The following is a 14,724-nucleotide window of genomic DNA, read 5'->3' as shown; positions in this document are numbered from 1 at the left end:
AATAGCCAAAAGATTAAAAAAAAAGAAATTTAGAAGAAAAATAAATTAACAAATAAATAAATGAATAAATAAATAAATGAAACAACCCAAAATACCAACATCTTAGAACAAAAATTCAATGAAGAAAACAGCTCTGAAAAAAAGTACAAAACCCAAAGATGAAAATTGCTCCCTAAAAATTTGAATTAGGCAAATGGAAGCTCATGACTAAATTAGAAAAAAAATGATTCAAACTGAAAATGAATTTTCAATATATATATATACATATAATTTATTTTTAAATACAAGAAAATCTGAAATATCTCACTGGGAAAATGGCTGAACTGGAAAATAGAACTCAGAGAGGAAGAGCAGATTAATGAATAGGGAATATAAATTAAGAGTCTTCAATCCAACATCAAATTAGAAATCCTGGAAATCAAAGGAGAGATTAGTAAAATTGCAAATAAGAAAAACATTGAACTAAAAATAAGAGAATAAAGTGTTTTATGGAAAAAGCCACAGTAGAACAGATAAACATTAGTAAATTTGATAAAGAAGAACCAAATTGCCCCTATAAAAGTCAATAAAGAGGAAATAAAAGTGATAATTGGGCATTATGTCACCCAATTACATGCCATTAGACTAAATTTACCAGTAAATGTCATTAAACCTCTCTAAGTAAAATAGATATTTTAAAAATTATATAAATTTCCCAGATCAACAGAAAAAAGACACAGAATATTTACACACTCCATCTAAAAAAAAGAAGGCCATCAATAAATACGGTAAGAAAAAAGATCTAGAGGCAAATAGATTCACAAGTAAAATCAGTAAAATCTACAACATTTAAAGACCAACTAATTCCAATACTATATGAACTATTCAGAAAAGAACCACTGAAAAATAAATTCTACCAAATTCCTTTATGACACAAATATGGTGTTGATGTCTAAATGTAAAGAGAAAATACAGAAATAAAACTATATCAATATTGCTAAAGAATATTGATGAAGAAATATTAAGTAAAATACTTGCTAGGAGGTTATGGCAATGTGTAACAAGAAACATACACTATGATAAGATAGGTTTTATATCAGGAATGTAGAGATGATTCAAAATTAGGAAAACTATCAGTATAAGTAACCATACCAATAATGAAACTATCAGAAATCATATGATTAACTTAACAAAGGCATTTGACAAAATACATCTCTTCCTATTAAAAACTCCTGAGAACATTACAATAAATTGAACACTCTTCAATATGATAACTAGTACATACCTTAAATCATCATCAAACATTGTTTATAATAGGGATGAGCGAGATACTATGCAAAAAAGGTAAGGAATAAAACAAGAATTCCCATTATCACCACTGCAATTCAATATTCTACTTGAAATGCTAATCATATCAGTAAGAAAAGAAGAAATTGAAGGAACTGGAATAGGCAATGATGAAATAAAGCTATATCACTTTTGCATATAATATGGTGGTATAATTAAGTGAACTGTTGAGATATAACCAAATAATTAATAAAAACAACAATTTTAGCAAAATCCCAGGATATAAAATTAGTCTTTAATCAACAACATTTCATTATATTACCATTAAAGCCCTACAGCAAGAAAAAGAAAGAGAAAACTCATTCAAAATAACTATAGAAAACATAAAATACCTAGGAGTTTACTTTCTTAGAAAAACCCAGGAACTATATGAAGACAATTATACAGCACTTGTTACATAAAATCATACATACACAATTGGAAAAAATATTAATTGGTCATGTGTAGGTTGATGAAATATAATAAAAATGAATGTTCTACTTCAATTCGTCACTCAGTGCTATAACAATCAAGCTACCCTAAATTTTTTTTCATAGAGGTAGAAAACATAATAAAATGAATCTGTAAAATCAAAAGCCCAAGAATTACAAGGGAATTAATGAAAAAATATGGTGACCTATCTGTATTGGATTTCCAAGTATATTATAAATTGGTAACCATCAAAACAATCTGGTACTTGCTGAGAAATAGAATAGTTGACTAATGGAACAGTTTAGTGACTCAACATGTAGTAATAAATTACCATAGTAACCCAATATTTGTCAAATCCAAAAATCCAAGCTTTTGGAAGAATTCATAACCTGAGAAAAATTGCTCACCAACATCTCATACCATATGCCAAGGTAAGTCCAAATTAATACTTATTTTAGAGACTAAAGGAAGATACTATAAACAAATTATGGGAGTACAAAATGAATAACTGTTATACTTACTATGGGTAGAGGAAGAATTTATGACCAAACAAGATATAGAAATGTAAGGTATATAACTTTAACTAAATTAAAAGAAAAAATTTTTGTGTGTCCAAAACCTATACAACCAAGATTAGGAAGAAAACAAACAAAAACTTGTGAAATACTTTATAGCAATTGTTTCTAACAAAGGGTCATTTTTCAAATGTATAGAGAAATAAGTAAAACATATGACTGTAATCAATCATTCCACAGTTGGTACATGGTCCAAATAATGTACAGATAGCTTTGTAATAAAGAAATTAAAACTATTTTGGTTAAATTAAAAATGTCCCAAATCACTATTGATTTGAGAAATGAATTAAAACAATTCTGAGATGCAATCTCACCTATCAGATTGGCTAATAACACACAAAAAAGAAAATGATAAATATTGGATGGGGTGTGAGAAAATTGGGAAACTAATACACTGTTGGTGGAGCTATGCACTGATACAACCTTTCTGGAGAACAAATTGGAACTGTGTCCTAAAGGCCTTGAAACTATGCATATCTTTTGACTTAGCAATACCATTAGTAGATCCCAAAGAAATTCAAGTTAAGGGAAAATGAATCTATTTGTTCAACAATATTGGAAACAGAAGGATTTTCCATTAAATGGAAATAGTTTAACAAGGTGAATATGTTTTAAATGGAATAGTATTGTGCCATAAGACATGGTGAACAAGATGAGCATTAATTAAAAAAACACACACAACAAACTAGAAAGGTTTTTATGAACTTATGTTAAATCAAGTGATCAGAACCAGTAGACTTATACATAGTTACAGTAATAATGTAGAATGAAAAACTGGACTATTATCAGAAAAGTAAGGATCAAAAATAATTCCAAGATACTTATGATGCTATCCATAACTATAGGAGAACCTGTTGGGATCTGGATGCAGATTGAAGCATACATTTTCCCCCTTTATCTCCTTCATTTAAAAAAATCTTGTATAAATAATGTGTCTTCTTTCATAACATGACGAATGCAGAAATATGCATTGCAGGACAGCATATGAATAACTGGTGTCATACTGCCTGCCATATTGGAGAGGGGAAGAAGATGAAAAGAAGGAAAGAATATGGATCACAAAATGTCAAGAATTAATTATTAAAAAACTCTATTAGGGTGTAATCTGGAAAAGTAATTAAAAGAAAAAGAAGAAAAAGAAGAGGGCTTGAGTTGTGTCTTTGGATGTACATGTGAAGGGAGATGAGTTTTGTTTTACTATTATAAAGGAAGCCAATTATATTTGAATGTACTCCTATTTATTATTATAATACTGAAATAACCAATTTATGAATGTCAAGTTAAGAACTCCCAAAATAAAGAGAGAAATAACAAGGATGTAGGAATGAGTCTTGAAGGACAACTTAGATTACTATTCAGCAAAAGAGCCTGAAGAGTGATCAGAGAGACCTAAGTAGCAGGAGAAAATAGTGTCATGAAAATCTCAAGACAGTAACCACAAGAAAAGTATAAGCAATAGTGTCATGTACCCAGATGCATTAGAAATGATGAGCTCTTGAAACTTTAAGGATAGAAATTTAAGTAGTTTATCAAATGTATGGAAAATTCTTTTTTATGAACCCTCCCCTTCCATCTTAGAATCAGTACTGTGTATTGGTTCATGGTAGAAAAGTGATAAGGGTTAGGAAATAGGGGTTAAGTGACTTATGCAAGGTCACACAACTATTAAATATCTGAATCTAAGTTTGAACCCAGGACCTCTTGTGTCTAGGCCTGGCTCTAAATCCACTGACTCACTTCACTGCCTGGGCATGACAAATTCTTTAGAAAAGAAGGGATATGCAGGAAAATTGGAAAACAGTATGGCTAAAATTAGGTATAGATCAGTATCTCATGCCCTATAACTAGGCAAGGTCAAGATAGATTTAAACATAAAGAGTGATATTATAAATAAAATATGAAAACATATAATAGTTTACCTGTCAGATCTACAGAGAAAGGGAGAATTTAAGACCAAACAGGAGATGAAGATCATTACAAGATGTAAAATGAATAATTTTGGCTATATTAAATTAAAAAGGTTTTGAACAAACAAAACCAATGTAACCAAGATTCCAAGGGAAGCAAGAAACTGGGGATTTGTTATAAAAAATTTATTTGAAAACAATTTCATTTTTCAAATATATAAAGAACTGAGGCAAATTTGTAAGAAACCAAGTCATTTCCCAATTCACAAATGGTCAAGGGATATGAATAGGCAGTTTTCAGATGAAAAAAATTAAGCTTTCCATAAACATAGGAAAATTGTTCTAAATACTTCTTGATTAGAGAAATGCAATTCTGAGGTACCATCTCATATCTATAAGATTGGCCAATATGACAATAAAGGAAAGTAAGTAGGAGAAGATATAGCAAGATTGCAACACTAATGCATTGCTGGTGGATTTGTGAACTGAACCAACTGTTCTGAAGGGTGATTTTGAACTAGGTCCAAAGGATTATAAAACAGTGTACACATTTTGATCCAGTAATACCACTTATTAGGCCTATATCTCAAAGAGATAAAAAAGTAGACAGGATTTATTTGTATGAAAAATATATAGTTGCTCTTTTTGTGACAAAGAATAGGAAATTGAAGGGATGTCTATCAATTGGGAAAGGACTGAATAAAATGTGTTATATGATGGTGATGGATATAAATGTACTGTAAGAAAATGTTGACCAGGATCATTTCAGAAATAGCTGGAAAGACCTGCATAAACTGAAGCAGAATGAAATAAGCAGAACTAGCATTACACTGTACACAGTAACAGCAATATTGTGTGATAATCAAACATGAAAGACTTAACTACTCTAATCAATAAAATAATCCAGGACAATTCTGAGGGAATTATGACAAAGAATGCAATTTGTTTCTAGAGAAAAAAATACTGTTGGAGTGGGAGTGCTGATGAAAGCACACCATTTTTCATTTGTTTGTTTGGGGTTTTGATTTTATATGATTATTTTCTTACAAAAATAAACAATATGGAAATGTTTTGTATAATGATTCTTACATATCATAGATCAAATTACCAGTTCAGGAGAGGTAGAGAAAGGAGGAAGAAAGACAATTTGGATCATATTATTATGGAAAATTTATGTGGAAATTTGTTATTATGTGTACCTGGTAATAAATAAATAAATTACAAAAAAAGGGGAAGAAATTAAAAGAATAGGGGATGATTATAGTCTTTTATTTGGCTCAGTATTTCCAAGTCATCCTGCATCCTCTGACTAAGCTTAACAAAGTCAGTGAATCATCATTGTGTAGCCCCAGATATGTAAATGAATTTATGGAGATAATTTAAAACATGGGAATATTTTATTCATTAAAACATCTTATTCATTGAGTGGCTGCTGTTTACATGACCTCTCCTAGCACATATTTCCAATGACATATTTAAATTGAATTTTGAATATTCATATTGATTTTTTTCCTCTTCTATATCATTCTTAATCACTTTCTTAGCTACACAGTTTCACCAATAACATGACACATCTCATTGTCCCATTGACTTTGGATGATTACATCTTCTATCAAGACAAAAATAGATTTCATTAAGTAGTAAGGAAAGCATTGATGAAGTTCAAATGACACTAATATAATTTATAAATTCTCCAGTGTATATTTAAAACTAGGTGGTAGAGTGAATAGAGCATATGGCTTACAGTCAAGAAGATCTGAGTTTAAATCTTGCTTCAGAAATATAGCTTGGTAAACTTGAGAACATCACTTAAGTTCTGTTGCTCAGTTGCCAGGGATGTAAAATGGAGGCAATAATTATACTTTCTTGCCAGGGCTGTTGTAATGATAATTTTTGTAAAGCAATTAGAAAAGTGGCACCTGGCAAATAGTAAATGCTATATAAATATTAGGTATTGTGATTATTATGCCTAGTTTAACTTTTGTTTAAGTCTGTTTTATATGAATGCAAGAGAGAATTCACTAGTGTTTAAAACTCCTGAACACAACCACGACTAACTACATTCATTTTGGAAATAAGAAGAATATTATTCATTTTAAAAAATAGTCTTTTCCTTGATTTTTTGCTTTCAAAAGCAGATTGACAGAATCACAAATTAAAAAAAAATACAGCATCCACCTCCTCATTATAGAATATATGTTGTTGATTTTTCAAATATTCTGTCTTATATACAGCATTTTATAAAATAAAGTTTAGTTTTTTGATATTTTTTCAAATCATTGAGAAAATTATATGAGAATTCGGAGTCTGGTCTAAGCATTTGCATTATAAAAATCTGTTATTGTTAAATTTGTATGTGTCTGGAGGCAAGGTGAAATGCTCAAAGATACTATAAATTTAAATTTCCTAAATCTGATCTGAAGATATGGAGATAATCACTTAATCAGCGAAGCAAACTATCTGCTCACAGATTAAAGCACCCACAATGTTTATAAGCTAGAGGATTAAGCATTTAGCTGCAGGATACTTTTCATTACCTTATCATAAACATTATTAAGCAACTCATATTCAGCACTCTAATTTGGAAGTGAGTTCAATTACATGAAGAAATACAGTAAAAAAAAGATTGATCTTTAAGCATTTAATATATTTGTAAATAGTATGCTAAAGCTTTTTTTGGCCTTTGAAATTTTTATTAGTTATTAGATATCACCACCTTTCCATAAAACATAGGATATATTCTGATATTACCCTTCCTAATAGCAAACAAACACTAGAATACACAAACAAATAGACCTTACTTTGGAGTCTAATGGACCATTAGAAATTAGGAGAAAAATATTTGAAATGTTTGAAAACAAAAAAAAAATGTATATTTTAAAATACTATTCTGCCTAGCCCCAAATAATCATGTAATAAAAGGACGGTGGTAGTGGTGTTGTTGGTGTTGTTGTTGATGATAATGATGATGATAATGGTGATGATGATGATGATGATGGGTGGGTAACCAAAAAGCTGAAGTTTTTTTTTCTTCTCAGATTCAGAAAAACATCATTTATAAAATAATATAATTTCCCCCAATATTTCAGGCCCTTCCATCCCGCCCATACCATAGAAGGGATCATCTGGCAAACAGCTAAGTATATATAATGTCTTTTATTTTTCCATTTTTCAGTTAATTCTCTTGAGGTGAACATTCACAAGTTATTCTTCAAATATTAAATCTTTAATTCTATATAACATTCTCTTGGTTTCACTCTTCATTACCTGAATATTCCCATTTTGAGTTCTTTGGCACCACAAAGAGAGTTGCCATATATAATTTGGAAAATTATAGGTTCTTTTTCTTTTTTTCCTGATCTCCTTGGGAAATAGACCCAGAAATGATATTCCTCAGTCTAAGGTTATATACAGATTTATAACTCTCTGGTCATGATTTCAAATTGTTCTCCAACATTGTTGGATCAGTTCAAAGTTCCACCAATAATGTATTAGTGTCCCTACTTTTCCATGTCCTCTCCAACATTTACATTTTGCCCTTTTGACATTTTAGCCAAACTGATGGGTGTGATATAATACTTCAGAACTGTTTTTGGTTTCTATTTCCTTAATCAAGAGTGATTTAGAATATTTTTTCCATATACCTATATAAGCCTTTGATTCTTCACCTAAAAACTGTGTGTTCATATCTTTTGCTCAATTATCAATTTGGGGATACCTTTTATTCCCTTAAATTTAACAAAGTTATCTATTTATTTTTGAAATGAGACCCCCATCTAAGAAATTATGAATTTCCCCCCAGTTTTCTACCTTCCAATCTTTGTTGTATTTTAAAAAAACCCTGAAATTTAATGTACTTAAAATCATCAGATTTACATCTAACAAAGTTTTCTTTCCCTTTTTTGCTAATAAATTCTTCTCCTGTTGATAAATCTGTTGGGTAATATGTCCTATGTTCTATTTTTCTTATATCACTTTATGTTCAGATCCTGTTACCAATTTCACCTTATTTTAGTGAGTGATATAAGATATTATCCTGTACTTAGTTTCTGCCTAACTACTTTCTAGTTGTCCCAGCGATTTTTACCGTAGTGATTTGAAGTATTATTTTCATAATTCTCTTCCTAAATGTTTAAGCTTAAAAATGTTACCATGTAGACTAAATGTTTCTGTTTTTCATCTAAAAATATTATTTTCTAGATATAGATTATTTCTATTTTCCTTTGGTTTGTGATAAAAGAAGAAAATTTGCAATATTTGCAACAATGTTTGATTTTTTAATTTATCTCAATTTTTTCTTGTTCTCTTTCAACACTGAAACTTTTTATGGATTTCTAATTTCTTTCCAAATCCTATATATGCAGCAGGAAGTAATGACTATATGGCACAGAATGCAGCATAATTTTTCTTAAAAAATATCGCATGCAATTAATTTCAAATGAATTTCAATTGGAAATGTTTTTAAAAAAACACTTGCTGAAAATGTTTGTTTATTCTACTCAGTGTTATTGCAATCAAGTAGGAAGGATTGATTAAGAACTGTGCAGCAACTTTTGAACATGAAAGATAATCCTTATCCTTATATTTAGGCTATTTTGTTGTATATTTATTTTATGTATAATGTTTCTTTTGAGTGTTTTGGATAAAGTGAATCACACAATTTAAATCTCATAGAATCATACATCTATAAATAACCTTAGAGACCATCCACTTGATTTCCCCCACCCCTATTACAGATCAGGAAATATAAATCCACAAAGGTTTTCACCATGCTGCAAAGTATATTTTGTGTTTATGCATTAGTATGTGGTTTTGGGGTAGGTATATAGACCCATTTTCCAACTTCATTGGAAACTATGAATGAGACAATCCTCTCTTTTACAATCTGGTGGCACATACTTTACTGTTTATGGTATTTTGAAGTGACTTGGTATATTAAGGTGTTAAATGACTTGACAAGGTTCAGTCTGTGTTAGAAAGAGGTGTTGAAATTCAGTCTGAATTCTTATCTTCCAGAATCTAAGACTAGTTCTCTATTCACCATATAATGTTGCCTTCTTGGTACTAAAGTGGGGCAGATCTCTAACTACACGTTTTAATTCCTTTCCCCCCTAAAACTATGCACAGTTTCCTTTCACTCCTGCATTCAGAAAGCTCATGAAAATTGAATTTCACAGATTAGAAATAATACAAGATATCTTGCAAGTGGTCTTTACATAATTATACTTCCATTCACATCCATATCTTATAAAAGTGGCAATAAGGATAGGGTCTAATCTGGTGAAGTTATTGAGATGAAGAAATTGAAAATGACAAATTTCCTTTTAGCAATGCTGTTTAGAATCATAGCTGAGAGACTTGTAGTATGAAAGAGTCTGTTGTATTTTCTTGTTTTGGTTTTGAGAATGGATGTCCCTATCTTGTCTATGCTGGAAGTATAGTAGCCATTCACGGACATATTCCAATTAAAAGGTTTTGATTTTCTATATTTCTAATCAATACTAATTTGTTACTTTCTGTTTAGCCTAATTCCCTACCCCTACATGACTAAAAGCTAAATCTATTTCCCCCTGAATTCATATTTTTTAGTTCTACAGCATCTTAAAGAATTCCTAAATTCAAATGACTTGCCAGTCATAGCCTCCTTATTAGCAGAGATTACACATGTTGTCACTTTGAGGTTTAGTGACTTGTTTAGTGCCACACATCTTGTATATGTCCAAGTTTGAATGATTGGAAACACTATCAAATTGTCAAGTCCATGAGGACACTATGGGCCCACTGAGGTAAAAGCAGCCAGAAAAGACATATTTGTAGATCTGCATTAGACCCTGGAAAGGAGCAGTCTTGTTCTTGTTCTACAGTCTTGTTCTTGATCTACAAATCACTGTCTGACTGAAGAAAACCTGGCTTTCTTAATTGGCTCAGAACATCCTGACCAGCTAACTTACTATCACAAACCTTGAGCTCTATCTCAGGGACAACTGACCTTCATGCATATCAGCTATACCTTAGTGCTCCTGTATGTTTAAAGAAAACCTTATGCCAGCAATGACAGACTAAAGAGGACTTTGAAGATTACTATTTTATTTTTATCTTAAACATTATTTTATTTAGTCAATTTCAAACATTATTCATTGAATACAAAAATCATTTTATTTTCCTCCCTCACCTCCCACCACCCATCCCATAGCCAACACGTGATTCCACTGGGTATCACATGTGTACTTGATCAGAACCCATTTCCATGTTTTTGGTATTTGCGCTAGGCTGTTCATTTAGAGTCTCTCCTCAATCATATCTCCTTGGCCCCTGTAGTCAAGCAGTTGCCTTTCTTTGGTGTTTTTGTTCCCACAGTTTGTCCTCTGCTTGAGAATAGTGTTTTTTTTTTCTCATAGATCCCTGCAGGTTGCTCAGGGACATTGCATTGAAACTAATGGGGAAGTCCATTACCACATACATTTGAGGTTCGATTGTACCACAGTGTATCAGTCTCTGTGTACAGTGGTTCCCTGGTTCTGCTCCTTTTGCTCTGCATCGCTTTCTGGAGGTTGTTCCAGTCCCCATGGAATACCTCCTCTTTATTATTCCTTTGAGCACAATAGTATTCAATCACCAACAGATACCACAATTTGTTCATCCATTCCCCAATTGAAGGCATCCCCCTCATTTTCCAGTTTTTTGCCACCACAAAGAGCTCAACTATGAATATTCTTGTACATGTCTTTTTTCCTTATTATTTCTTTGGGGTACAAACCAAGAAGTGCTATGGCTGGGTCAAAAGGTAGGAAGTCTTTTAGCCCCCTTTGGGCATAGTTCCAAACTGCCATCCAGAATGGTTGGATCAATTCACAACTACACCAGCAATGCATTCATGTCCCAACTTTGCCACATCCCCTCCAGCATTCCTTACTTTCCATAGCTGTCATGTTAGCCAATCTACTAGGTGTGAGGTGGTACCTCAGAGTTGTTTTGAGTTATATTTCTCTGATTATCAGAGATATTGAACACTTTTTCATGTGCTCATTAATAGTATTGATTTCTTTAACTGAAAACTGCCTATTCATTTCCTTTACCCATCTATCAATTGGAGAATGGCTTGATTTTTTTTTTGTACAATTGATTTAGCTCTCTGTAAATTTGAGTAATTAAACCTTTGTCAGAGGTTTTTGTTATGAAGATTGTTTCCCAATTTGTTGCTTCCCTTCTGATTTTAGTTATATTGGTTTTGTTTGTACAATAACTTTTTAGTTTGACATAGTCAAAATTATTTATTTTACATTTTGTGACTCTTTCTAAGTCATGCTTGGTTTTAAAAATCTTTCCCTTCCCAAAGGTCTGACATGTATTCTATTCTGTGTTCACCCAATTTCCTGATTGTTTCCTTCTTTATGTTCAAGTCATTCACCCATTCTGAGTTTATCTTGTTGTAGGATCTGAGGTGTTGATCCAAACCTAATCTCTCCCACACTGACTTCCAATTTTCCCAGCAGTTTTTATTGAATAGTAGATTTTTGTCCCAAAATCTGGGATCTTTGGGTTTATCATAGACTATCTTTCTGAGGTTAATTACCCCAAGTCTATTCCACTGATCCTCCTTTCTGTCTCTTAGCCAGTACAAAATTGTTTTGATGACCACTGCTTTATAATATAGTTTGAGATCTGGGACTGCAAGGCCACCTTCCTTTGTATTTTTTCCATTATTTCCCTAGATATCCTTGATCTTTGTTCTTCCAAATAAACTTTGTTATGGTTTTTTCTAGTTCAGTAAATTTTTTTTTGGAAATTTAATGGGTATGGCACTAAATAGATAAGTTTGAGTAGGATGGTCGTTTTTATTATATTAGCTCATCCTACCCATGAGCAGTTAATGTTTTTCCAATTGCTCAAATCTAGTTTTAGTTGTGTGGAAAGTGTTTTGTAGTTCTGTTCATATAGTTCCTGTGTTTGTCTCAGCAAATAGATTCCTAAGTATTTTATATTGTTTAAGGTGATTTTGAATGGAATTTCTCTTTCTAACTCCTGCTGCTGAGATGTATTGGAATTATATAGAAATGCTGCTGACTTATGTGGGTTTATTTTGTATCCTGCAACTTGCTAAAGTTGTTGATAATTTCCACTCCCTTTTTGGTTGATTCTCCAGGGTTGTTAAGTAGATTTGTTAAGTAGACCATCCTGCCATTACCAAAGAGTGATAGCCTGGTATCCTCATTGCCAATTTTAATACCCTCAATTTATTTTTATTCTCTAATTGCTATTGCTAGTGTTTCTAGAAAAATGTTGAATAATAAAGGTGATAAGGGGCATCCTGTTTCCCTCCTGATCTTATTGGGAATACATCTAGTTAATCCCCATTGCAGATGATATTGGCTAATGGTTTTAGATAGATACTGTTCATTATTTTTAGGAAAGATCCTTCTATTCCTATACTTTTTAGTGTTTTCAATAGGAATTGGTGTTGTATTTTGTCAAAGGCTTTTTCTCTGTCTAATGAGATAATCATATGACTTTTATTGGTTTGCTTGTTGATATGGTCAATTATGTGGATGGTTTTCCTGATATTAAACCATCCTTGCATTCCTGGTATAAATCCTGCCTGATCAAAGTGAATAACCCTTGTGATGACTTGCTGGAGTCTTTTTACTAGTATCCTGTTTAAGATTTTTGCATCTATGTTCATTAAGGAGATTGGTCTGTACTTTTCTTTCTCCGTTTTTGGCCTGCCTGGCTTTGGGATCAGTACCATATTTGTGTCATAAAATGAATTTGCTAGAACTCCCTCTTTGCTTATTATATCAAATATTTGTACATTATTGGGATTAGCTGTTCTTTGAATGTTTGATAGAAATCACTTTTGAATCCATCAGGCCCTGGGGATTTTTTCTTAGGGAGTTCTTTTATGACCTGTTGGATTTCTTTTTCTCATATGGGATCATTTAAGAATTCTATTTCTTCTTCTGTTAATCTAGGCAATTTATATTTTTGTAAATATTCATCCATATCACCTAGATTGGTATATTTATCACCATATAATTGGGCAAAATAGTTTTTAATGATTGCCTTAATTTCCTCTTCATTGTACGTGAGTCCTCCCTTTTCATCCCTAATACTGTTAATTTGATTTTCTTCTTTCCTCTTTTTTATTAGATTAACCAGTCTGTTGTCTATTTTGATTGTTTTTTTTTCAAAATACCAGCTTCTAGTTTTATTTATTAGTTCAATAGTTCTATCACTTTCAATTTTATTAATTTCTCCCTTAATTTTTAGGATCTCTAATTTGGTTTTCTTCTGGGGGTTTTTAATTAGTTTGCTTTCAAGTTTTTTGATTTGAATGTCCAATTCATTGATCTCTGCCCTTCCTAATTTGTTAATATAAGAACTCAAGGATATACATTTTCCCCTGAGTACTGTTTTGGCTGCATCCCATAGAGTTTGAAAGGATATCTAATTATTGTCATTTTCTTCAAATGAAATTATTAATTGTTTCCATGATTTGTTTTCTAACTAGCTGATTTTGGAGAATCATATTATTTAGTTTCCAGTTATTTTTTTATTTAGCTCTCCATATACCTTTACTAATCATTATTTTTATTGACTTATGATCTGAAAAGGTTGCATTTATTATTTCTGCTTTTCTGAAGTTGTATGCCATGGTTTTATGGCCTAGTATATTGTCAATCTTTGTGAATGTACCATGTGCTTTTGAAAAGAAAGTGTATTCCTTTTTGTCCTTTTTTACTTTTCTCCATATATCTACTAACTATAATTTTTCTAAGATTTCATTCACCTCTTTTACCATTTTCTTATTTATTTTTGATTTGATTTATCTAAATTATCTAAATAGTGGTAGGTTCAGGTATCCCACTAGTATAGTTTTACTATCTATTTCCTTCTTTAATTCTACTAGTTTCTCCTTTAGAAATTTGGGTGCTCTACCATTTGTTTCATACATGTTGATTAGTAATATTTCTTCATTAACTATACTCCCTTTTATCAGGATATATTTACCTTCCCTATCCCTTTTAATCAGGTCTATTTTTACTTTGTCTTTGTCAGATATTATGATTTCAACTCCTGCCTTCTTTCTGTCAGTTGAGACCCAATAGGTATTTCTCCACCTTTTAATTCTGACCTTTTGAGTATCTACTCGCCTTGTGTGTATTTCTTGTAGACAACATATGGTAGAATTTTGGATTCTAATAGACTCTCCTATTCATGTACATTTTATGGGTGAGTTCATCCCTTTAACGTTCAAAGTTATGATTGTCACTTTTGAATTCCCTAGAATTTTGATATCCTCTCCTGGTTCTGACCTTTCTTCTTTTTCTATATCCTTTTAAACTAGTGTTTTACTTTTATTCAATTCCCCTATTCCCCTCCCTTGATATCCTTCCCTTTCTGGCCCCTCCCTTTTTTGTTATCATCTTGTTTTTTAAGGTCTGTTAAGTTCCCTCCTCCCTCTCCTTCCCTCCCCTTTTTTTTGAGTTCCTTCCCCACTAACCCCC

This window comes from Monodelphis domestica, chromosome 6 (genome assembly GCF_027887165.1).
Source record: "Monodelphis domestica isolate mMonDom1 chromosome 6, mMonDom1.pri, whole genome shotgun sequence".
Lineage (NCBI taxonomy): Eukaryota > Metazoa > Chordata > Mammalia > Didelphimorphia > Didelphidae > Monodelphis > Monodelphis domestica.
This window is presented reverse-complemented; position numbering follows the sequence as displayed.